The sequence below is a fragment of the Dasypus novemcinctus genome, chromosome 2 (assembly GCF_030445035.2).
Source record: "Dasypus novemcinctus isolate mDasNov1 chromosome 2, mDasNov1.1.hap2, whole genome shotgun sequence".
NCBI lineage: Eukaryota > Metazoa > Chordata > Mammalia > Cingulata > Dasypodidae > Dasypus > Dasypus novemcinctus.
The window spans coordinates 184,195,743-184,219,782 of NC_080674.1; the positions used below are offsets into that span (position 1 = coordinate 184,195,743).

A 24,040-nucleotide genomic window follows, 5' to 3' on the forward strand; every position below is an offset into this window, starting at 1 on the left:
CGAGGACTTTGAAACCAAGGCTCAGCCTTCCTCCAGCTGAACAGAAGTGGGGAGGGGTGAGCAAAGGGAGAGCGGCGGCCTGGGCGCTGCTGAGGCGGGGCCGAGAGGAGCATTCAGCCGAGGGCTGACATTTGCCTGCTGACCCCTTATCAGAGTCGCTAAGCCCCGGGGCCACCCGGCTGCAGCACTGGGAAGGAAGGGTTCCTCCCGCCCAGCCAAGCCTGCGCCGGCGCCCTGCCCAGGAGCCCGCCAGCCATCCCGTTCCCCGGACAGCTGACCCAGAGCTTCACTTCGCTTTGGTAAACAGGCCACCTCGGGGCCCAGGCACTGGGGACCCCCCCAGCTCGCCTCGCCGGATTCTCCCCGGGGACCCTGGTAAGGCTATTTCACGTGGGCACCGGCCCTTATTTCCCATCCTTCCCGCTCCGATTACAGCTGACCAAAAAATAGATAAATAACCACCTGTCGGATAGACAAGGTTTTGACAGGAAAAGAGAAGTGGGAAAGGACATGGGGGGTGGGCTGGGGGGCTCAGGGTGGCAGAGGGGACGGGCTTTCTTCCAAGGCTGCCTTTGCTTCCCTGCCTCTAAGAGCAATGCCGCTGCAGGGAAACACTACCCAGGGGCCACCCAGCCATTAAGAGGCCCACACGCCGGGCCAAGCTGCCGCATTTCTGACATTTAGAGAGGCTTTCCAGTGAGAAGTTGCTTGGAAGCTCCCATTTTGCAAACACAAATATAGATTTCTTTAGAAGGGAGGGTTGGGGAGGGTGTGGGTGGAATGTGAGCCTGTGCAACAATGCAATTTAGTCCTGAATGTTCACGATAGACCTTTTTGAGACTCCACTGCCTGCCAAGTACAAGTTATAGCCAGATGAAGCACACCTTGCTCCCAGAGAAACCTACAGCTTGGTAGGGGAAAAAAACACATATTAACCAGGAGTTGCAATCACAGGTTTCTACAGGGCCAGCAGGCCGCAGACTTAAATGAAGCAGTGTGAGGCAATGGGGAGCGGTGAGGACTGTGTGAATGGAAGAGAGCTCCAGTTGACTATGCAGGAAGAACTGCCCCATGTTGCTGTACCTTTTTAAAGGGAAGCCATATCTTTGGATTTTTGTGTGATTTTTTATTTTATCTTATTTTTAAAATCACAGTGGGCCAAGCATACTATAGCCTGTTGTGTCCAGGGAGGATCTCATAATAATATGTGGTAACTGAAATAGAAGGAATCCCAGGAGCTTATGGGAGCATGGAGAGGGCATTTACCCCAACCAGGGGTGGGGAGTGGGAGAGTCTTCCCAGTGAAGGTGAAATGAGTCTTGAACGACGGTGGCATAGTTCATGGAACAAAGATCAGGGGAGCCATTCCAGGAAGTCACAGCAATTCAGCTGGGCATAGACAGGTCCACCCAGTGGTGGGTGCGTTTCTCATCCTTCCTTGCACCAGGGCTCCCATCGGGGGTTCTGCCCACTGGGCTATGGCAGGAAGGGCTCTGTGGACCTCCCAGCTCGTGGCCTTGAAGGGAGAGGGGCATGGGCTCCTCCCCACCCCACCCCTTCCATCTTGCTGCCTGGTACGGTTGTCAAGGGTGCGGATTGTGGGGCCAGGGATTCAAGCTCTTTGGCTTCAGCGTCTGTAAAATGGAGGTAATAGTACTTACCCCCTAGGGAGCTGTGAGAATCGAATGATATATAAAGTACTTGGTGACCGGCAAAGTGTCCTCTCTGCTACTGGGGCAGAGCCTTAGGGAAAGCAGAGCAACTAGGTAGCAGGCACCTGGGACCCAGTTCCAGACACAGCCGAGTTAATAATCTGTAAACGCAGAGTTTATAATCTGTAAACGCGATGTCAGCTGGGAGGTCCTTCCTGGCCCGTGGGAACTGCTCCAGACTGCATGGCCTGTGAAAGCCCAGGAAGATGCTAGTACCTGGGTGCTTGGGGCACCCTCTGCGTCTTGAGTCCAGCTTTCTCTTGTGCTCCCCTGGCCCACGCTGCATGAACCAGCCCCTTCTCGGGTTCCCACAACATGGACAATAGCTAGTCACTCCTGGGTGGGCTGAGCTGACGTCCCTGAAGTTCTTCTGAGAGCCTGGGTGGAGCAGGGCACTGCGTTCAGTCTCCCTGTTGGACCCCGTTCTCCCCTCCCCCATGCCCAGAAGCCCATTTCTCAAGCTGCCTTTGACCGTGAGGGCCACAAGGACGCACCTTGCAGCCGTCCCACTGCAGGGTGGAACAGGCCAGGGTCCCAGCCTTTCCCACAGCTGCTCCCGCCTGATGGGGTACCGAGGCTGGCCACTTCTGGCAGGGACTCTGGCATGGGACTCCTCCAAGAGGAGCTTTCGGCTGGCAGATGGCCCTGCCCGAGCTTCTTAGAAGGCAGGACACGGCAGCCTAGGATGCTTGCACCCAACCCTCCTTCCCTCGCTCTTGCCCTCGGGATCTGACTTTCATCAGGCTCTGACTGTTCTCCCAGCCCTCGCTCCCTCCCCATTTTCTCTCCAGGCATTTCCCTTAATAAAAATTCCAGTATGTTTATTCTGTCTTGGCATCTGCATCTCCCATAATAACCTGCTGCCCAAAGTTTCTTGGAAGAAGAAAGAGATATGATTAGTTCTTTCCCTCTCGGGGGACTTACTCCATCCCAGCACTATTTGCATATCTAAAGAGGCTCGCAGGAGGAGAACAATGACTCAATAATGGGTATCTCCTGCCCCAAGAGTACCTTTTGGCAAGGGTGGTGACTTCCCAGCTCCCCTCAAATATAAGGGCCTGGTCAGTCCTTATGCTGCTGGGAGTGTGGAAGCGCGGTGGGAGCTGGGAAAGGCTTGGAGCTGTGACTAGGTCTGTTTGAATCCCTGGGAGGAAAAAGAGGGTGAGCTCATGTACCAGTTAGGATGCTTTGGGTGGCTGGTAACAGAAACGCACACTCAAAATGGTTTGAACAAGAGGGAAGAGCTGTGATTTTATGTACAGGAAGGCTCAAGGCAGAGTGTCTCCGAGGCTGATTAGCTCCATGTTTCTCCATATTAGGAAGCATCTCCGCGTTCTTTCTGTCCCTCTGCTTTGGTGTCCCCGGACTGACAGGCCTGTCAGTCCTGCCTTAGGCCGCTCCCCTCGGGGCACCAAAATGGCTGCCCCAGTTCAGTCATCACACTCCCAGGCCACCATGTCCAGAGGTAGAAAGAGGCCGGCTACTTCTGTTTTTCTCATCTTAAGAGCAAGCAAACATTCTGTGGTCAGAATTGTATCATGTGCAGTTTCTCATTCATCAACAGCAGGGCACGTTTGGCTTGGGCAACCAGGATTTAGTCTTGAGCTGCGGATAGGATTACTTTGCCTGAGGGTGGAGGTCTGAATAAAATCCGGGTTCTGTGAACAGAGATAAAGTGGGGAATAGCTCTTGGGAGGAAGCCAGCACAGGCTTCTGCAGCCTGCTCAGGTTTGCAAACTGCTTTCCCTGTCCCTGGCTTCCCACCATTCAAGCAGTTCAGCTGCGTTCTGTTTTTACTGAATGGCCTCTTGGTCTCCTTGATCTCAAAAGGCAAGAATTTCTTCTTCGTCTCTTGATTGCAATGGGTTCTACTTAGCATTTTGCTGGCAGCCAGTAGTTTGGTCTGATTCCTGCAATTTATTTTACTAGTGCCCATAGCTGCACTGTTTATATCAGTAAATAGTGCAAGTGATGGCACTATTGGAAGGAATCAGAAGTAATGAAGATCATTTTAAAAAATAGTAACTTTCTGGCTATGTGATTTAATACTAAAGATGACCTCTAATTTCCCTTCCAGCTTAATGCCTGGCCATAGGAACATAAACCTGGTGGCCTCAGTTTGCCTCTGCCATGTGATGTGATTAGGAACAAATAACTGCTCCCCACTGGATGTTCATCTCCATGCAGAAATTGAGCAGGGTGGGCCAGAAAACACTTCAGTTGAGTGGCTGAGGGTACATTAAATAGGACTCAAGTTGAGTGTTGAGAAGTACTGTAATCTGCTAGTGATAGCTGCCCACAGCACCGGCTGGAGAATCTTCAGGAGCCTTCCAGCTCTTACCTTCTTTGATCCTTATTTCCTCCCTCTCCAGTTTATGCTGAGATTTCCAGGAGGCCCCTGAGCACCACTTAGCACGGTTAGGAAATGGGCCTTCGGCAGATCTATTAGCTCTGTGACCCTAGGCTTGTGGTTTTTTTTTTCAGACACAGCCTTGTTTGCCACTAGGGAAAAGTGTTAAAGCCAGAACCTCCGTGTTAGGCCCACACTAATGAAGAATTCCACAATTGCAAGTATTCATTCATGCATTCATTCAGAAAGTACTCCATCTGTGTCTACTTGTGTTTAATACTCCTGGGTACTGGGAAACAAATGATTCCTCTTGGTGTTTGATTGGTATTGATTTTTTATTTTTCGAGGTACCGGGGGCCAGGGGTTGAAGCCGGGACCTAGAATGTGGGAAGCTGGCACTCAACCACTGAGTGATATCAGCTCCCCTTAGCTGTTTTTTTTATTGGTTTGCTAGTTGTTTTGTTGTTGTTGTTGTTGTTGTTTTTTGGCAGCACTGGGGACCAAACCCAGGACCTCTCATGTGGGAAGCAGGCGCTCAACAGCCTGAGCCACATCTGCTCCCGGTATTGATTTTTTGTTTCTAATTTTTAAGGTTCGAAAGGTGGTCTGTCTCCTTTCCAGTTTCCTATTGCCACTGTAACAGGAGGAACAGAAATAAAATCTTGGTGTGAATCTCCTTTGTGCATGACTGTGCCTTGCTTAGTGTTTAGATGTCAATACAGGTGTGGCTATAGATATGAAAACATATGTATTTGTCTATAATTACATGTACACATACACACAGATCTGCATGTATGTATAAAGCATCTACCTATACATATATGTCTCTACATGTCCACAACGCTTACACAGGGCACGCTAATTCAGTCATTCAGCATTCCATGTTGCAAACCTACCATGTGCCAGGCATCATTCAGATGCTAGAAATTCAGCCGGGAACAAGACAGTCTGTCTTTGACCTCCTCAAGGAGCTGTTATGCTAAGAGAAGAGAGAGATGAGGCATGAATGAATGCATAATGTTATGTCAGTGTCACAGTCAAAAATAAAGCAGGATAAGGGATAGAGGGTGGTGGGGGAAGGAAAGTCCTACTTAGGAGGGCTCTCTAGCCCTCTGTATTAGTCAGCCAAAGGGGTTCTGATACAAAGTACCAGAAACCTGTTGGCTTTTATAAAGGGTATTTATTTGGGGTAGAAGCTTAGAGTTACCAGGCCATAATGTGTAAGGTTCTTCTTCACCAAAGTCTGTTGCCATGTGTTGGACCAAGTTGGCTGCCGACGTCTGCCAGGGTTCAGGCTTCTTCCTCCTAAGGCTCCGTGGTCCCAGCTCCAGTCTCAGCTGCAGGCTGGGCTAAGTCTCGTCTCTCTCCCAGGGCTCGTTTCTCTCTGGGCTCAGCTGCCCTGTTCTCTCCACGAGGTCAGCTGTGGACTCTCAGGCACTCTCTCTTCCTGGGGCCTCTGTTGTGTCTACAGAGCTGTCTCTATTCCTCTGTGTTCTTCTCCTGTGTGTTTACTTCCCGGGGTTTCAGCATCAAAACTCCAACTAGCTCCTCTGCCTTGCTTTCCCTGTGAGTTCCTGCCTTCCAAGGGGATGGGAACTCGATGTCCTACTGACATGGCACAATCAAAGCCCTCATCATAATTTAATCAAGTAAAAGTGAAACCTTTGAAGTTAATACAATCTAATACACCCAGAGGAACAGACCAATTTACAAATATGATCCAATATCCATTTTCAGAATTCATCAACAATATCAAACTTCTATGCCCTCTCTGAGGAGCTGACATGGAATAGAAACCTGGAGAAGGTGAGAGCGAGCTCAGCAAAAATCTGGGGGAAGAGTGTTTCTGGGAGAGGGAGTGACAACTACAAATGCTCTGAGGCAGGGGCGAGGTGAGTGGGTTCAAGGGGCAGCCAGCAGGAGAGGTCGTGCCGTGGAGGGCTTTGCGGGCAGGGTGAGAGTGGGGATTGCGCTTTGAGTGGGATGGCGGCTCTTCTGAGCAGTGGCTCCTGGGAAGCCAGAAGCTGAATTGAGGCTGTTCAAAGAGCAAAGACAACAGGTGATGGTGTCTTGGACCAGGGCAGAAGTAGGAGGGCGGGGAGAAACAGTCTGCTTCCAGATGCATTCTGAAGGTAGCGCTGGAGGGGATTTGCCGGTGGGTTTTGTCTGGGGGTGAAGCAACTTAGCCTTGAGCAGGTGGGTGAAGAAAAGTGGTGTTGTTTTCGGAGAAGGAAGAGGCTGAGCGAAATCAGGGTCTTGCTTTGGACAAGTTAAAGGCAGAGCTGGAAATAGGAATTAAGTACTATTAGCTGATATCCGTTTTAGGACTACTTCCTATACGCTCTGCATTTTATGTGTGCTATTCATTTAATCCTCATTATATTGCAAGGCAGGCAGAATTATCTTTTTATTGAATCTAAAGCTCTGTTGATCACGTGACGAGTTCTGATTCCAGAGCTGTTAAAATGTGAACAATTGCTTGTCAAAGAATTGATGGGATATGGAGATACTGTGCCCATTTTACAGATGAAGAACCTGAGACTGAAATAGCTCAGGGTCTCAAAGCTAATAATTGACAGAGCTGGGGTTTGTGCCCTTGACCCTTCCTCCTTACTGTTCCTAATGCACAGAGAGTGCTTAGCAAAGTGACGGCAGGTAGTGAGCCTCACTATCGTGACTGTGATTCTTAGCAGCTTAGTACACGGCCTCATCTACAATGTAACATGCGCTCTACAATGTGATGTGTGACAGTAACCGCGTAGTATGGACAGACCCTATACAAAGGCTGGAAGCACACAGAGTCTTGGTGCTAAAAATACACATTTAGATATAGTATTGTGTAGCTTTTCAGACCAAAACTCCCGTGGGCTCAAATTTGCATGTTAAAGGGAGAAAAATATATTCTTAAGAATAAACAACCTCGATCCTGCACCAATTCACTCTGTCTTGCTTTGGGATACCAAGGGGAGAGTGATTTTTCTCCATACTTCTCCAGCCCTCCTCCTTGTTCAAGGAAAACCAGCTGTCCATGTGTGGAATCACTGAAGTCAAAGGGCAGCTGCGCGCCCGGCATGTGCCCGGGACTTGAGGGTTTTGATGTATGAGCAGCTGCAGTTTGGGAGTTGGGTGAAGGACGTCTCCCCCTGGATTGAAGGCTACCCAGGCGAGAGCTGCGAGATGAGAGCTGCGCAAGCCGTGCACTTGGGTCTTAGATGTATCACCAGGGATCCCTCCGAATCCAAAGGTAGCTTTGAGTGGCACTTCAGCAGGGTTGGGTAAGAAGATTTAGAAATATTACTGGTGTCTCTGACACGTGGGAGTTTTTGATTGTTGTGGATTGTTTGTTTATTTTGTTAATAGGGGGCCTTGTGGACCTGGTTATCAGAAAAATTAGATAGTTCTTGTAAAGTCTTAAGAATTCAGAATTTAGACTGCCTGGGTTCCTCAGTGCCTGCCCCACTGCCTGTACACGGTAGGTGCTCAGTGAACGAATAAATAAACCACCACTAATGTACTCTGCATGACCGATGGCACCTCCATTATGCTGCCTCAGTTTCCCTTGCTGCTAATCAGGGGAAAAAAATCAGTGGCATAGACTTTAATGAAGATGTGGTCACAAGGCAGGGTCCAGTCCCATAGTTCACAGCAAAGCCTTAAAGACTCTCATGCAAACACCGAAGAGCTTTGCCCTCTCCACCCTTTCTCTCTTCTGTCACGCAAAGCCACACAGCTCCTTTTACTATAACAGAATCAGTACATTCCTGGGGCTCTGTAAACAAAGGACCCTCCAAGAAGCAGGCCTCCCCCCACCTTTGCCAGGAGGCAATATCAGGACTGTATTTGTTACCAGATTATGCCACCTGGGGGGTCTTGCCAGTGCCCCTTCGCTGGGCAGTGTGTGCGGGAACTGGGCTCCAGGGCACACCCTGGAGAACTGTGTAATTGCACTCATGGCCATCCCCACCCCTTGCCCACAGGCTTCCGAAATGTATGTTCAAATCCTATAGTGCTTTCTCTAGAAAGACATTTCCACGGATTTCATCACTTTTTCTAGCCATTGTATGTGGGCTTTTTCCCCCCTCTGTCCTAGGTTTTCATATTGGATGTCATCTGATATCCTTCTAACAAGGGGTAATAACTGATAGCTAGGGACCCACTGAGTAGATGAACCGTGAAAAGCTCTTTGTGAGAGAGTCAATCGAAATTCTCACAAAGGTCTAGATTACACACTGGATTTTGCAACTTTAGCCAGCGAGCATCCTGTCTCCAGGTGACTGAACCCGGAAAGCCAGGGCAAACTTTTCTCAACATTAGCCAGGGTAGATTGAGTAAGGCCATACTTTGTGAAAAACAAACAAACACCAAAGTTGTAGTATTATTATGGCTAAATTAAATCTCGTAAATGCCAGCAGGTGCTGGAGTCAGGCAGAACCTCACCTACCTTTAACCGGGCCACACCAGGTCTACCCTGATTTGAGCTTGACTATACGGGACATTCCCCCATTCACTTTGTGACAATATCTAGGTTTATCATATGACCCAGAAAGAGTTGAAAACAGGGACTTGAATAGATATTTGCATACTAACGGTCATAGCAGCATTAGTCACAATAGCCAAAAGGTGGAAACAACACTGTATCTATCAACCGATGACTGGATAAACAAAATGTTCTAGGTACATACAATGGTACATACAATGGAATATTACTTAGCCCTGAAAAGGAATGTGGTCCCGCAGAACGGGCGAAACCCCACCCAGCACCTTTCAGAGTCATCCCGGGATGTCCCAGCAGGCCCCCTCAGCTCCCGGGAGGGAAGTGGTCTTCCCCCTCGTTTCGACTCTCTTTGCCTCAGCCTGACCCCAATGGGCATCTGCTCTCTCCAAACAACTGACAAAGAGGATGCCGACGGGCCAATCGTGAAGCCGAAGAATGCGGCTCCATCACATTAAAGACTATTCCAACCGGCCCAGCCTCCCACAGGTGCACCTCGACGGCGAGTGTGTGGGCGGCTGTGACATCCTCCTGCAGATGCACCAGAACGGGGACCTGGAGGAAGAACGGAAAAAGCTGGTGAGACATTTCATCCTTGTAGATGAAGAGAAAGACCAAGACTCAAAGTGAGGGTGGCCCGTGTCCTCGCTGAGCAGAACGTCCTGCTGTCAGGACAGGAAGCTGTTGGTGTCAAGGACGCACTGCCAGAAAAGCCTTACCAGTTTTGGGTTTTATCCTTAAGGCGGCAACTGCTTGCACTAATTCCTCAGGTCTGTGAGCGTTTGGGTGATTTTAGTTTGTCTAGTGTCCGGGCTAAGAATATTCTATAGAGAATTATAACCACTGCACTAGTGATTCAGTGTTGTACTATGAGAGTGCTGTAGACAAAATGCATTCTCATACTGACATTTACTCTTTGCCTGATTCAGGAGTAAAACTCGGGGCTTCTGAGTCATCTCTAGCCTTCATGGCTCCTCTACGGGCAAGTCAGTCTGCAAAGATATTATATTCCCCCTCCCCAATTTTGCAATTTTTTCTGTTAAGGAAAGGAAAATGTTATAACTGGGGTGATGTTTTTTTTAAATAAGCTGCCAACTCGGGGATACCATGAAAAAAAAAAAAGAAAAAGAATGAAGTTCTGATACATGTGACAACATGGACAAACCTGGAAGGCAATATGCTCAGTGATAGGAACCAGATTCTAAAGGACACATATGATTCAACTTTTATGAAATACCTAGAATAAGCAAATCTATAAAGACAAAAAGTAAATCAGAGAGTACCAGAGGTTGGGGGTAGGGAGGAATGCAGGGTTAACAATGAACGGGTATAGAGTTTCTGTTTGGCACAATGAAAAAGTTTGGTAGTGGAGGGTGGTGATGATTGCACAACATTGTGAATGTAATTGATACCACTGCATTGTACTCTAAAAATCACTAAAATGGCATTTTTTATGTTATGTATGCTACCACAAGAAAACTTTTAAAATAATAGAAAAATAAAGTTTTAAAAAACCCGTAATATTTTGGTGGTTTTCAAGGTGTACTTGCTCCCCTGCTCCTCTGGTAAGGACAGTTTGGGACCTGGACATGGGTATTTGAGTTGATACCACAGAGCAGTCGGTTGCCCACCCCCATGCTCTCCTCCACAATCATGGAAAGACTGAGTTTCCCAGTCGTTCTAAATTGTGCCCTGTAAGCCCTGGAAATTCAGGAGCGTCTTGGCAGGGGGAGAAGGGCAAGGGCTCTGCTTTAGTTGGCGTGAGAGTCTATTTGGACCAAATATTCCATAGCTAAAAGTTTGAAACCCACTGTACTATATTGTGCAGATGCAATGAGGCCCTGCATAATTCTATATTCTATATTACATACAATATCATATGTGTAAGCTATACATCGGTGTGCTACAATCCTCTTCTTTGAGGCCTCACACAAAGTCATGTGGAATTTGCCAATGATTTCATGAGGAAACAAGAAGAAAAGTTCTCATTGCACATTCCACAGTAAATTGCTTAAAAAATGCCATAGACACGTTGCGTCTCCTAATTTCTCCTTTTCACTGCACAGCGCTGGGTCTCTGCCTTCCCCATTGCAGTGCTCAGCCTTGCAGTCCCCTTCTCTTCCTATCTGCAAAACAATTACTCTCAGCCCTGCACTTGCAGATCCCACGTCATCTAGCTGCTGACCTTTGCGGTTAACAGAACTCCATCTTCTTGGAAGGTCATTTGCCGACCATCTCATCTCTAGAGCCTGCTCTCTGGAAGGTCTCCTTTACCCCAGTCAAATGGCTTATCAAAGGATTTCTTTCAAATACAGAGTTCTCTTCCTAAGAGGAGTTTTGGTAGTGCAATTTTCCTCTATCTTCTTTGATATACAGCCGATTCTTTTCATTCACAATAGTTATGTTTCCTAAAGCGACCACCAGCAATGAATTAATGTATCCTGAGCCATTACTCCTCGCGGAAGTGGAGGGTTCGGTTCTGCCAGCCTCTGGTCATAACATTTTCATCAACCAGTCAATACAGTCTGATTTTATGTGTGTTCTGTTCAAGACACTGTATTTAATATACATTGTTGATTTGTTAACATTGAACCCACAGCCAACAGCACTGTAACTCATGCCTGAATGAAGCGTATCAAACACAGTGATTTTCTCTGAAAGGCAGAGCACAGCCTTCCTGTGCTTGGGAACATCAGACAGGACTTCCGTACTACACTCGAGGGCCATTTAATTTAATTTAGTTTTTTAGGAGGTACCAGGGATTGACCCTGGGACCTTGTGCTTGGGAAGCAGGCACTCAACCACTGAGCTACACCCGCTCTGCTGAGGGACATTTTATTTTATTTTTAAGATTTGTTTTATTTATTTATCTCTCCCCATCCCTTCGTTGTTTGCACTTGCTGTGTCTGTTCGTCATCTTTGTTTCTTTTGGAGGCACTGGGAACTGAAGCTGGGACCTCTGATGTGGGAGGGAGGCATCTAATTGCTTAAGCCACCTCCATTCCCTACTTTCTTGTGCCCCTTGTTATGTTTTTCCTCATGTGTTTCTTGTTGCATCATCTTGTGACATCAGCTAGCTGTGCCTACCCATTGCGCCAGCTCACCATCCCGCTCATCCTCCCTAGGAGGCACCGGGAACCTCTGCTCCCTGCTTTGTTGTGTCTCTCATTTTGCTTTTCTTCTTGTGTTTCTTTCTTTTTTTTTTTTTTTTGCATCATCTTGTTGTGTCAGTTTTGGGTTTTTTTAAAGGATTTAAAAAAAAATTTCTCTCTCCTCCCCGCCCCCCCCTTGTCTGCTCTCTGTGTCCATTTGCTGTGTGTTCTTCTGTGACCACCTGTATTCTTGTTAGTGGTACCCGGAATCTGTGTCTCTTTTTGTTGTGTCATCTTGCTGCCTCAGCTCTCCGTGTTTGCAGCCCCATTCCTGGGCAGGCTGCACTTTTTCTGCGTGGGGCGGCTCTCCTTACGGAGCGCACTCCTTGCACATGGGGCTCCCCTATGTGGGGGACACCCCTGTGTGGCAGGGCACTCCTTGTGCACATCAGCACTGCGCATGGGCCAGCTCACCACATGGGTCAGGAAGCCCTGGGTTGGAACCCTGGACCTCCCATGTGGTAGGTGGATGCTCTGTCCATTGTGCCAAATTCACTTCCTTGTTGTGTCAGTTTGCCACGCCTGCCAGTCGCACCAGCTCACCGTCTTATTCAGGAGGCACTGGGAACCAAACCACAGGCTTCCTATTTGGTAGGAGGGAGCTCAATCGCCTGAGCCACATCTCCTTACCTGAGGGCCATTTCAAACAGCAAAACACCAACCCAAAGCACAGACATGCAAAAAAGCATGGCACTAAATATACAGTAAAAAGGACGCTTGTTTGTAGTATGAGAGCGAAAACAAGAAGGCAGGGTGTCACCTTGTTTGACCTCAGCTGGGATGCACATAAGTAGACTGAGATTATTTTTGCCACTCAGCACATGCCCACAAATGACTGTGAAACCAGCGTGACAGTCACGAGGATTGCTTTGGGGCTTACAAATAAATTTTAGCGACTAAGTGAATTTGCAAACATGGAATCTGCTCAAAGGGGATTAACTGTACACGACAGGCAATCCTCACCATCACTAAGAATGAACCTTTCCCGGGTCGCTGGCACTCTGCTAGGTCTGGTGATTTTCTCTGACACAGAATGTGCTAGATGATATATCACAATAATATTAAGTCGCACTTAGAGCCGAACTCCACCCTTGCCTGGCCCTCTGGGGGCCTCTCTGACGCCCACATACTCACCCACCACTCCCCTCTCACCGGCCCTGTTTCTGTCCTTCTCCCTCTCACGCCTTGCACCTGCTGAGTCCTCTGCCCGGGTGTGTTTCGCGTCATTCCCTGCCTTGTCCTCTGTGGTTTTTCAGGTTTATTAGAAGCCTCGCCTCCTCCGAAAGGCCTTCCCTGAAACTGCCCCTCAGGCACACTCATTCTCTATCACAGTGAGGGGAGATACAGTAACTGAGTCAACAGGTAAATGAGCGAGGAAAGATGGGGTGACAGGCCACGAAGAAATGCGTGTAGAATACACCTGGAACTTAGTGGTTGCTCATTAAGCTTGTGAGTAAATTCTGCCCAGTAGCTGCTGGGCAGACACTAAGCACTTTCCGTACGTGGGTTTCTCATTTGCTCTTTACGAGAACCCTGGGTAACAGCTTTTGCCCCGTTTTACAGATGGGAAAGCTAAGGCTCCGAGAGCTGACATGCCGTGCTGGAGACTACCCAGCCTGCCAGCGGGGCCTGGAACCTGTCTTTGTGTCTCCAAAGCCTGCGGTCTGCCCTCCCTTCTCTCGCAGCTGAAGGCGGCTGCCTCAAGCCTGGGCAGGCCCCGGCCACGGGTCCCTTATTTACCCCGCTCACCTTTCCCTGTCGGCACTGCTTGATTAAGGATTGCCTACGCACCGCCTGCTTCCCCTGCTTGGGGAAAACCCTTCAGCAACTTTTCACACAATCACGAGGAGCCGACCAGATCAGGGATATCAGGCCTGGCTACTCACGGTGAGATCAGCAGACCAGCAGCGTCGGCGTCTCCCGGGGGATAGTTAGAAATGCGGAATCTTGGGGCTCCAGAGCTACTGCATCCCGCCTGCATTTTAGCAGGCTCCCAGCCGCGTGTTGCACCCGGCCTCTGAGAAGGCGGGCGGATGGCCACTGCGCAGCTCAGGCGCCCCAGGCTCTCCAGAGCAGGGGACTTCTGAGGCCGGAGGCTGGGCCTCGTACCCTGGGGAGGAGGAAGAACCTCAGACGGTCCCGGGATGTAAGCGGGCTTTTGAAGGCCTGTTCAAGTCACCGTTTAATCTAAATCCAAAAGAGAGGAAAAGAACGTAAGAAACGGGCCGATGAAAAGCCTCTGATGATTGAAGTGATGCCCGCACAGCGAGGTGATAATAGTAATACCAGATACCACTGACTGCACACTTGGGATGAATTGTATGTTTTATTAATATGTATAAATAAAATTGATTGTTGTTTTTTTTTTGAAAAAAAGAATAACCTCCAAGAAAAAAAAAAGATTCATTCTTTTGGGGGAACAAAATAGTGGGGAGTGGGGAGGGGTGGAAAGAAAAATATACTGTTTCTAGACCATCTGTATGAAGAAATAACAAAACCAGCCTTGAGATACCAGCGGGAAAGAACACTAGAATTTTACTTGACAAAATTATTGCAAATGCCTCTTCCTGGTACTGGGAAAAAAATATTCCAAATATATTTGTAATATTTTTTTCCTAGCATGCTAGCAACTCCCAGTAGGGCCAAGCAGCCACTTTTCAGCCCTTTTGATTCCACTCATCCTGTGGTTAATAATTTCCAGTTTACCCAGCAGGCCAAGTAGCATCCCTTTCCCTGGGAAAGGATCTCTGGGCCCTGCCTGGCAGCGAATCTGCCCTCGTCGCAGCTGCCCGCCTCGGCCAGCCTGCCCCTGCCTCCCCTCCAACAAGGACGCTCCGGTGTGAGCCACACACAGTGCCTTACTGTTCTCCACAGGAGAGAGGGAAAAAGAGAGGGCTGTCTCCTAGAGGGGCGAGCCTCTTCCTTTATAATCTGGCGATGAGAAGAGTTTTCTCCCCGTTTCCTGGGAAATAGCTGATAAAGGGCATTTTGTCTCCGCTATTTATGTATACCTAGGCTGAACGAGTCCCAAAGCCGTGCCCTCCCCAGCCCCCGCCGGGGCTGGCACTTTGAAAACACAGGACAATAATGAAAAGCCAGACCAGGCAGCCTGATAAGGGCCTGGCCACCCCATCTCCCCGGCTTCCTCTTGCCCATTGCTGAACTCCCTGCCAGCTGCAGCCACCACTAAGGGGGCGATTTCTCTGTCCTTCCCCGCTCTGAGCCGTGTCTCTTTTTTTGAGTAGGTAGGGAGGGGGCGTTTGGAAAGGTGGACTAGAGTAATCAGAGGGCACATCCCTGCAGCATATAATACCCCCCACCCCCGCCCGGGAGCGATGCGTTGGCAAGCAGCCCCTGGATCACCAAACCTTGCGGTGAACAGGCTCGGTGAGTTTCTGCTAATCCTCCCCCACCCGGTTTATCTGAATGAACCGGGTGACTGCCAAACTCGCCAGTGAACTCCAGGGTGTTCTTGCCCAGTGTACCTGCACATCCTGTTTACAGCTCAGCCGAGAGGCCCTGGAGACCGCTGCTCTGCCTGTGTCCCTTGTCCTTCTGCTTCCTCCGAGAGCCCTGACGTGGTAGGGCAAAGGCCTTCCCTCCTGCGGCCTGGAAAAATCAGACACCGGGAACACGAGCTGAATTTAAAGGCTGTTCAAAAGAAAAAATCAAACAACACAAAACTTGCGAGTTGGGGTTTGTGATTAAGGTTGACTGGAGGCTGAATCTTCAGGACCCACGGAGAGCGATTCCCGTCCCAAAGTGGGGCCCCAGCCTGAGAGCCTGATGGCCCAGTCGATTGTAGGGTGGGGAACAGGGCCAAAGACACAGAAATCTAAGCCCCCACCCCCATCCCCGCCGTCCTCCACCCCCCACCCTGTGTGCCCCTTGCTTAGCACATTTCCCTTTTCTGGACCAAAATGAAGCATCAGGCAGAGGGTTTCCCACATTCAGCACCATGACATCAGGCAAGTGGTGGGTGCAGGAACACCCGAGTGACAGCGGGGTGGGGTGCAGCGTCAGGAGATGGGCCACCTGGGTTGCAGTTGGAGATGGGCCTCTCGGGCTGCTGCAGGAATGTCACAGAGCTACTCAAAGTGTGGTCCCTGGGCCAGCAGCAGGGGCCTCACCTGGGAGCTTGTTAGAAATGCAGAGTCTCAGGCCGTGCCCGGCCCCCTGAGTCTCCCGACTGCATTTCAGCAAAGCTCTCCTGGGAACTCCGATGTGCATTGGAGTTGGAGCAGGGCCCCCCTAGAAGCCCCACCCCGCGTCCTTGTTAGAAGGACGCCCGTGCTGATGCTGGACAACTTGTGCTTTTTAAAACTCTCCTGGGCACTTTGGCACTTGTCATTGATCTTGTCTCTCTTTTTGCTAAGAAAAGCAGGTTTAATTCAACATCACGGTTTGCCTCAGACCAGTGCCCAAATAAGTACACGTTGAAACGGAGGGTTTCACGGATGACTACAATGTGTTCCCAGAGCTGGAAATCCAACCACCAGTGGGGCCTGGCGGGTGACAGGGATGAGTGATGAGGGGCTGGGGGCTGGGCAGCAGGTGTCCTGCCCGAAGGAGCAGGTGCTGCTCAGCCCCAGCCCATCCGTGCCATGTGAGGACCTGGCCTGGCCCACAGCACGCTGTTTTTTTCAAGAGAAGTCTGAATTCTGAATTTTTATGACTTCTTCCAATATTGAAAAATTGGCAATTAAAGAAAAAAAATGAAAGAAAGAGAGAGAGAGAAGGAAGGGAGGGAAGGAGGGAGGAAAGAAAAGGAAAGGAAGAAAACCCTGGATGACTTAACCAAGCACGTCTGAGGATCAGCTGGGAGTCCTGGGCCCCTGTCCGCAAGCTCGGATGGAGCCCCTGAGATGAGATGATGGGCAGATGGGGAATTTCAAAGCGGCCAAGGAAGACTTAGGTCAGCCTAAGAACTTTTTCAAATTGTCCATTTCCTTAGGAGTATTTATTATAGATGGGCTCTATGGTTTGTGAATACATCTCAATAAAATTGCTTTTTTGAAAAAACAGAAATATTTATCGATCCTCTACTATGAGCCAAGTTTTATACTGGAGTTAGGGATACAAGAATGAACAAGAGGCGGCAGACTTGGCCCAGTGGTTAGGGCGTCCGTCTACCACATGGGAGGTCCACGGTTCAAACCCCGGGCCTCCTTGACCCGTGTGGAGCTGGCCCACGTGCAGTGCTGATGCGCACAAGGAGTGCCCTGCCACGCAGGGGTGTCCCCGCGTAGGGGAGCCCTACATGCAAGGAGTGCGCCCCGTAAGGAGAGCTGCCCAGCGCAAAAGAAAGTGCAGCCTGCCCAGGAATGGTGCCGCACACACGGAGAGCTGACACAACACGATGACGCAACTAAAAGAAACACAGATTCCCATGCCGCTGACAACAACAGAAGCGGACAAAGATGATGCAGCAAATAGACACAGAGAACAGACAACGTGGGGGGGGAGGGGAGAGAAATAAATAAATTAATAAATATTAAAAAAAAAAAAAGAATGAACAAGACAGACACCACCTTGGCCCTTAAAGTGTATGCAGGTTGGAAAAGAGCGGTGAGGGGCCAAAAAGGTGGAAATAGTGTTCTGGGCAGGGATGCTTGCATATGCAAAGGCCCTGGAGCACAAAGATGTTATTGGCGGCGGTCTTGGCCCAGTGGTTAGGGCGTCCATCTACCACATGGGAGGTCCGCAGTTCAAACCCGGGGCCTCCTTGACCCGTGCGGAGCTGGCCCATGCGCAGCGCTGATGTACCTTGCAAGGAGTGCCCTGCCATGCAGGGGTGTCCCGCCATGCAGGGGTGTCCCCTGCGTAGGGGAGCCCCATGTGCAAGAAATGCGCCCTGTAGGGAGAACTGCCCAGCGCGAAAGAAAGTGCAGCCTGCCCTGGAATGGCGCCGCACACACGGAGAGCTGACACAGCAAGATGACGCGGTAAAAAGAAACACAGATTCCTGTGCTGCTGACGATAACAGAAGTGGACAAAGAAGACACAGCAAAATAGACACAGAGAACAGACAACTCGCGTGGCGTGGGGTGGGGTGGGGTGAAGGGGAGAGAAATAAACAAATAAATCTTTTTTTTTTTAAAAAAAGAAGATGCTATTGGTGGGCAGCTACAACCAGGTCAGGGTTACAGGAGCATAAGGCGTGATAGAGGGAGGAGGGTGTGCAGAGAGGCCAGAAGGGTGGGGCCTGAGAATAGCTGTATATATGTACACACACACACAAACATATATATATACTGTACCCAGAATTAAGGGGCTCAAATTTAGTTCTTCAGGCCCCCATCAGCAGGGAAATGACATGGCTGGAATGTGAGTTTCCTACATGCACACTGGTAGTTGAAAGGAGGAAGGATTTAGCGGGTGCAGAGTTGGGAAATAGAAGTGCAGAGAGCAGCAGCCAGGAGACTTCGGAGGTGGTCCAGGAGCGAGCTGGTGAAGGCCCGACTGACCTAGGGCACCCTGCAAGGATGGAGAGGTGGGTGGCTTTGGGAGCAGCCTGCTGGCTAACTCGGGAGGGAGGGTGGGGGAGGAGGAGCCCGGGTTCCGGGGTCGGATGCTGGGGTGATATGGACCACCGCGGTTGGCGAGTTTGGGGAGGGAGGGGATGTGCTCATTTCTGGGTGGCTGAGGCTCCGGGCTCATGTGGGACCTCTGTGGAGAGGAGGTGGGTGTGGGGCGGAGGTGGCAGAGCAGGCTACTCAGTGCTGGGCCGGACCAGGCCGAAGAGCAGGACTTCAAGCAGTGCATTTCTTCTGAGTAACTCTCTCTGGCTTCGTCACTTTCCATCACCCCATTCTCCTCTCCCTCTGGTTTCTTTGTCTTTATTTGCTGTCATAATACATTCCACGTATTTTTTTGCAAGCCTGTAAATGGGGATAATAAGAGTTTCGACCTCACAGGATGGGTATGAGCTTAAATGAGATGATGCATTAAAAGGACCCAGGACAGTGCCTGGCTATAGGGAGTGCTTGATCATGGTTTGCTGTGATTAATACTAGAAACACTGGTTATTGTTGGAATCAGCCAACACTTTCTCATGTGAGGCCTCCCTCCTGCCACAGAGACGTTAAGTTGTAGCCTCTTTCTGCAATCCCCAGGCCAAGCCTTACCTACAGAATAAACACTATGGAGTCGAAACCCAGTTCCACGCCTTATTATTTGTTCTAGTTTGCTAAAACTGCTGAAAGCAGATACCGTAAAATGGGAATTTATTAACTTACAAGCTTACAGTTTTGAGGCTGGGAAAAACGTCCAAATCAAGGCACGAGCACGGTGACACTTTCTTCCCAAAGACTGGCTGTCGGCAGTCGTGGGCTCTTCCGTGGCGTGGCAGGGCACTTGGTGGCATCGCTGGTCTCTGCCTTCTCTTCTGGGTCTCATTGCTTCCAGCTTCTGGCTTCCGTGGCTTTCTCTCTCTCTGTCTGAATTTCATTCTCTTATAAAGGATGCCAGTAAGAGGATTAAGACCCACCCTGAATGACCTGGGTCACATCTTAACTTAAGATCCTACTCACCAAAAAAGCCTATTTAAAATGGATCCATTCGCACGGGAATGGGTTAACTTGAAGAATACATTTTTCTGGGGCCCATACAACTTCAAACCATCATATTAGCTGAGTGGCCTCAGCCAGTTACTTCACCCCTGGGAGACTTAGGCTTCCCCAATTGAGAAAGGGGGCAAGAGTCTGTGACTTGGAGAGTTGCTTTGAGGATAAAATAAGGCAATGTGTAAAGTGCTCAGTGTGATTCCTGGCACATAGTTGGCGCTCAATAATTGCAAGCTCCTGTTCTCCAGGTTGCCATCTCTAGTCCATCAGGTTGACCTGCACTGAGAAATCTATTGGTCCCATAGCAATGGAATGAACGTCAAAATGGAGTAAAATGAGTTACAAGGCACCTGCAGTAGGCTGAATAGTCCTCCCCATCCTCCCCCAAAAAGATAAGCTCACACCCTAATCCCTGGGACCTGTGAATGTGGATTTATCTGGCAAAAGAGTCCTTGCAGATGTCATTCGCTCAAAAATCTTGAGATGAGGTGATTCCCCAGGTGAGTCCTAAACCCAATGACTTGTCCTCATAAGAGACACACAGAAAAGAGGAGGAGGCCCCTAACCACGGAGGCCGAGGTTGGAATGACACAGCCACAAGCCAAGGAATGCTGACAGCGTGCCTGCCGGCCAGAAGCCAGAAGACGCAAGGAACGAGTCCTCCCCAATAGATCTCCAGGGGGGTGCCATCCTGCCAGCGCCTTGATTTTGGACTTCTGGCCTCCAGATCTCTCAGAGAATACATTTCTGTTGCGTGCAGCCACCTGGCTTGTGGTCATTTGTTATGGCAGCCACAGGAAATGACTACGCACCCCTTCGCCAGCTTCTCTCACGGAGACCACACCATAGGCTGGTGGAGCAGGAAGGTGTCCCTGGCAACCCCATTTTACCAAGTGGGACCCTGAGGCTCAGAAAGGTGGCGGGAGCTGCTCGAAGTCACCCATCCAGTGGGCGTCACGAGTGGTGAGAGCCTGGAGGCCGTCTCACCTGAGTCCGCCTCTGCCAATGGTCCTTTCTGGAACATTCCATCTCTCTCTTCTGGAACATTCTGTCATCCTCCCCTCAGCAGGCAGGCACTAGTGGGTTATAAGCTGCAGCTCTCTCTCTAGTCGGGACACAGCTTTGCAGGGTCTGCTGGCAGTTTCTCCTAAGACCAGCAGACAGCAGGTGGGGCCAGGTTCCATCTGAGAACCTGGAAAGAAACAGCTCTCCAAGGCAACCAGCGCTGCCCAAGAGCCACTGAATGGCTCAGAGGGATCCCTCTTAGAAACCCAACCATGGAGAACCAAGCCAGGAAAGCATCCCTGCTGGGCAGTGAAAGATGCAACTTTAAAAAAAAATAGTTTTCCATTGTCTTTAAAAAAAAAATTCATAAATCACACAAAATGTTACATTAAAAAATATAAAAGGTTCCCCTATACTCCACTCCCCACCCCCACGCCTCCACATCAACAACCTCCTTCATCAGTGTGGCACGTTCATTGCATCTGATGAATAAATTTTGGAGCACTGCTGCACTGCATGGACTGTAGTTTACACTGTAATTTACACTCTTCCCTACTCCATTCATTGGGTTATGGCAGGACATATAATGTCCTGTATCTATCCCTGCAATATCATTCAGGACAACTCCAAGTCCCGAAAATGTCCCCATATCACACCTCTTCTTCCCTCTCCCTGCCCTCAGCAACTCCCATGGCTACTGTCCCTACATCAGTGATACAATTTCTTCCATTGCTAGAGTCATAATAGTTTTATAGTAGATTACCAGTAAGTCCACTCTAATCTATATTTTATTCCTCCATCCTCAGGACCCTGGGATGGCAATGCCCACTCCACCTCTAAATTGAGAGGGAGCTTAGACCCCCACATGACTGATGGATGGGATTCTCCTGCTTGCAGTTGTAGACTCTCTCGATTCCCTGGTGTGGTGGTTGACCATCCTCACCTCCCTATTATCTGACCTGGGTAAGTCCGACGAATCAGAGAATAGGTGTTGCAACTCTGCTGAGGCTCAGGGCCCAGCTGGCACATGGACAGTACAGAGATTCAAGTCTCCTGAGCATATACCAACCCCAGAGCCAACCACAGGTTTAGCAAAAGTTACAGAAGAGGCATGTGTAGAAAGGTCACATCTGAGTCCAACTCTATGACACTCAGGAGCACAAATTCCAAAGTAGGACCGACTGCAAGGCACTGAACTCCAGAGCCATCTGCCATGACTTTAGGACCTTGGTATCTCTGTAGCCCTCAGGAGCACCACTACTAGGGGTTGTATCTACTTTGGCTATCTCTGGGATCCTGCTGAGATGTGTGTAAGTGCAACCCCTCTGAGGACCTTCTGACTCATTTTGAAGTCTCTTAGCCATATAAACGCTTTTGTCTTTACCATTTTCCCCTTTTATTCAAGGTCTTTTTCTAGTTGCATCACCAACTGGTGCTTGGTAGTATCCCTCCATGCCAGGGAGGCTCATCCCCAGGAGTCATGTCCTACACTGGGGGGGAAGGTAAAGCATTTACATCCTGAGTTTGGCTTAGAGAGTGGCCACATTTGAGCAACATGGAGGCTCTCAGAAGGTAACTCTTAGGCACCCTGCAGCTCTAGGACTAGTTGAAATTTCAAGCACACAAGATCATAAGCATAGTCATCAGAACCAAGGGCCATCATTGGACTATCCTTCTTCATTTGTCTTTGCCCTTGCACTTGGGGGATTGTTGGTGTTCCACTGGGGAGTGCAGCAGAGCTCCCCAGGATGGGAACCCAGCACTCCCTCAGTTGTCGTGTGAATCTCTAACCCGTATGACAATATCCAAAGAACATCTGAAGGTATCTATATACCCTATATGCATGCCCAAGAGAACTCCCTCCAACCCATGCATCCCCCATCAATGACACCTCCCCTGCCATAGTTGAACTCTTCTGTGATCCAAAACTTCTTAAAAAATGAAGTCTAATATATTGCCAAATTCAATTAGTAGGAAAATGAAATAGTAACAATAGGTTTAAAGATTAGAAAAAGAATATGTAATAATTTATAAAAATTAAAATAAATAAAAAATAAATTGGGGTATTAAAAAATGAAAAGTATCATAAAACTTTTTTTTGACATTTGCCTTTCATCACTGTAATAAGTATTGCCCTGTATGTACAATGACAAGGCAATCTCTTCCATTTCTTCCTCAGTGTCTACATCCTTTTTTTAAAAAAACTTTTTTATTATATCTTCAAAAAATTTTTAGGTCACAGTAAGTCACATATAGAATATAGGGGACTTCTGTATACCCAGTGTTATGCCCTTTTCCCCTTCCCCAGCAATGATCTTTTTATATGTGGATGTTACATTTGCTACAACTGATGTACAGATATTGAAACATAGCTGCTAATCATGGTTCCATTATGGATTACATTATGCTTTACATTTTAGACTATATACTTTTTTTTTTTAACATTTGCTCTTTTTATTATTTTTTTTAAAAATTATTTATTATTATTATTTTTAATTACATTATGAAAAATATGAGGTCCCATATATACTTTTATATATTTTTGGTGAAATTTAATATGGCTTATATCCATCATTGCATGATCTTGTGGAACACTTACATGGCCCCTCAGTTACCCTCTCTTCCATCTATTCTATTCCTCTCTCCCCCTCCCCTTGACACGGTGATAACCAAGCTTCATTGCTTAAAGTGCAAGATTCATGGATACTTAGAACAATGCAAGGGCTTGACACATTAGTCTGTCCTCCCCCACTGGGAGCCACCCATGCTCTCGAGAGACACCCTCCCCTCTGTTTGAGAACATCAGGCCTCCCCAGGATGGGGGTACAGCACCTTCTTGCTCATTGTATGGTCTTCACCTGCTGATATAACACACTATGACAAGATGAGCACTCACACACTCCCTAGAAGCCTGCCCCACGTGCACAAAAGGTGCAGCTTTGAATAACCTAACAACGTCAGTCATGTGGCAATACCTGAAGTCCACTATTCCTACAACAAGCTGGGGTTTAAGAAACACCAACAAGCAAACAAAAATAGATGAATACCTAAGTAAATGCTAGTTCTCGCTTTCCACCCATGGTACAGTCTTGAATGGTTGTGGCTGAAGTTACCTTTACTCAGTGCTACACTGTGAATATAAATTTACTGCAAGTACTCCCATGGCAACCAGTGCTCACTGATGCAGTACTTCATATCTTCTGGGTATGCTTCACCTGGCATCTCTTTGGGTCCCCATTTCACCCTTGTGAAAATATATTTTTATTACACACATTCACACACACCCTTCTTTTTTTTTAAAAGATTTATTTATTTTCCCTCTTTCCCTCCCCCTCTTCCTGCCTGCTATTTTTTCAAAATGCCCCGGGAGATTTTAACATGCAGCCAGGGTTGACAACCCCTTCTTTAAGCCTGTCTCCCACCCGGTTGTACTGCCTCCTAGTTCAGAAAGCAAAGCGTCTGGTTTAAGTACCAACATTCGTGTCCTGATTTTCCCTTTCGTATTCCCAGGTGTCCATCTACCTGCCATGGGACCAGGCACCGTGCTGATCGCATTACTGCGTGATTTAATTTCATCCTCACACAGTGTCATCATTTTATAGAGGAGGAAACTGTGGCACAGAGAAGTGGAGTCATCTGCCCTGGTCGCCGGGACTCACCTGGTGGGTGTGACTCCCTCTCCAGCACTGTTAGCCGCTCTGCCGTGTGTTCACAAGCCGCCTCCCCCACATCTGCCTGTACGTTGTTCATTGTTGTTTATGGAG

At 48.7% G+C, this 24,040-nt stretch overlaps 2 long non-coding RNA genes across 5 annotated transcripts in view; one reads left to right on the plus strand and one right to left on the minus strand.

Annotated features, from left to right (window-relative positions):
* Positions 1-296: 296 nt before the first annotated feature.
* LOC111759152 (uncharacterized) overlaps positions 297-24,040 on the plus strand; it is a 37,771-nt gene continuing 14,027 nt past the window's right edge. For all 3 annotated transcript variants that reach the window (XR_009182004.1, XR_009182006.1, XR_009182010.1), the window contains exons 1-3: positions 297-375; positions 21,083-21,239; positions 23,787-23,938. This is a non-coding gene — a long non-coding RNA (uncharacterized lncRNA). The remainder of the gene's footprint in view (positions 376-21,082; positions 21,240-23,786; positions 23,939-24,040) is intronic.
* On the minus strand, positions 2,938-15,315 carry LOC101427707 (uncharacterized). 2 transcript variants are annotated; one of them, XR_009182016.1, is made up of 5 exons: positions 15,192-15,315; positions 13,593-13,893; positions 5,270-9,109; positions 4,959-5,041; positions 2,938-3,370 (listed from the first exon to the last, which is right to left on the minus strand). It is a non-coding gene; the product is annotated as an uncharacterized lncRNA (long non-coding RNA). The 2 variants fall into 2 exon arrangements; XR_011647117.1 differs by lacking the exon at positions 5,270-9,109 and having other exon boundaries at positions 15,192-15,305.